We start from the raw sequence: 1,403 nt of genomic DNA on the forward strand, positions 1-1,403 counted from the left end.
GGGTAGGTTAGTTAGGTTAGGTTGGGTGGGTTAGGTTAGGTAGGTAGGTTAGGTTAGGTTAGGTGGGTTTTTAGGTTAGTAGTTAGGTGGTTAGGTTTGTCTTTTGTTAGTTAGTAGTTAGGTTAGGTTAGGTTAGGTTGGTTAGGTTAGGTTAGGTTAGGTTAGGTTAGGTTAGGTTAGGTTAGGTTAGGTTAGGTAGGTAGGTTAGGTTAGGTTTAGGTTAGGTTTAGGTTAGGTTAGGTTAGGTTGGCGGGTTTAGGCGTTGGTAGGTTAGGTTAGGTTAGGTTAGGTTAGGTTAGGTTAGGTTAGGTTAGGTTAGGTGTTTAGGTAGGTTAGGTTAGGTAGGGTAGGTTAGGTTAGGTTAGGTTAGGTTAGGTTAGGTTAGTTAGGTTAGGTTAGGTTAGGTCTTAGGTTAGGTTAGGTCTTTAGGTTAGGTTAGGTTAGGTAGGGTAGGTTAGGTTAGGTTAGTTAGGTTAGGTTAGGTTAGGTTCGGTTAGGTTAGGTTAGGTTAGGTTAGGTTAGGTAGGTAGGTTAGGTTAGTTAGGTAGTTAGTTAGGTTTTAGGTTAGTTAGGTAGGTTAGGTTAGGTTAGGGTTAGGTTAGGTTAGGTTAGGCGGTTAGGTTAGGTTAGGTTAGGTTAGGTAGGTTAGTTAGCGGTAGGTTAGGAGGTTAGGTTAGGTTAGGTTGTAGGTTAGGTTAGGTTAGGTAGGTTAGGTTAGGTTAGGTAGGTTAGGTTAGGTTAGGTTAGGTTAGGTAGGTTAGGTTAGGTTAGGTAGGTGTAGGTTAGGTGTAGGTTAGTTAGGTTAGGTTAGGTTAGGTTAGGTTAGGTTAGGTTAGGTTAGGTTAGGTTAGGTTCGGTAGGTTAGGTTAGGTAGAGTTAGGTTAGGTTAGGTTAGGTAGGTTAGGTTAGGTTAGTTAGGTTAGGTTAGGTTCGGTTAGGTTAGGTTAGGTTAGGTTAGGTTAGTTAGGGTAGGTTAGGTTAGGTAGGTAGGTAGGTTAGGTTAGGTTAGGTTAGGTTTAGGTTAGGGTAGGTAGGTTAGGTTAGGTTAGGTTAGGTAGGTTCGGTAGGTTAGGTGAGGTAGGTTAGGTTAGGTTAGGTTCGGTTAGGTTAGGTTTAGGTTAGGTTTAGGTTAGGTAGGTTAGGTAGGTTAGTTAGGTTAGGTTAGGTTAGGTTAGGTAGCGTTAGGTTAGGTTCGTAGGTTTAGGTTAGGTTAGGTATAGGTTAGGTAGGTTAGGTTAGGTTAGGTTAGGTTAGGTTAGGTCGGTTTAGGTTAGGTAGGTTAGGTAGGGTTGGTTAGTTACGGTTAGGTTAGGTTAGGTTAGGTTAGGTTCGGTTAGGTTAGGTTAGGTTAGGTTAGGTTAGGTTAGGTTAGGTTAGGTTAGGTTAGGTTAGGTTAGGTAGGT

The 1,403-nt window shown here is 42.1% G+C and overlaps 1 long non-coding RNA gene across 1 annotated transcript in view; it reads left to right on the forward strand.

Moving 5' to 3' along the window:
• LOC125759064 (uncharacterized) overlaps positions 1 to 322 on the forward strand; it is a 3,892-nt gene extending 3,570 nt beyond the window's left edge. The window contains exon 5 of the long non-coding RNA XR_007416682.1: positions 270 to 322. This is a non-coding gene — a long non-coding RNA (uncharacterized LOC125759064). The remainder of the gene's footprint in view (positions 1 to 269) is intronic.
• Positions 323 to 1,403: the final 1,081 nt, after the last annotated feature.

This window comes from Rhipicephalus sanguineus, chromosome 6 (assembly GCF_013339695.2).
Source record: "Rhipicephalus sanguineus isolate Rsan-2018 chromosome 6, BIME_Rsan_1.4, whole genome shotgun sequence".
In the NCBI taxonomy this organism is placed as follows: Eukaryota; Metazoa; Arthropoda; class Arachnida; order Ixodida; family Ixodidae; genus Rhipicephalus; species Rhipicephalus sanguineus.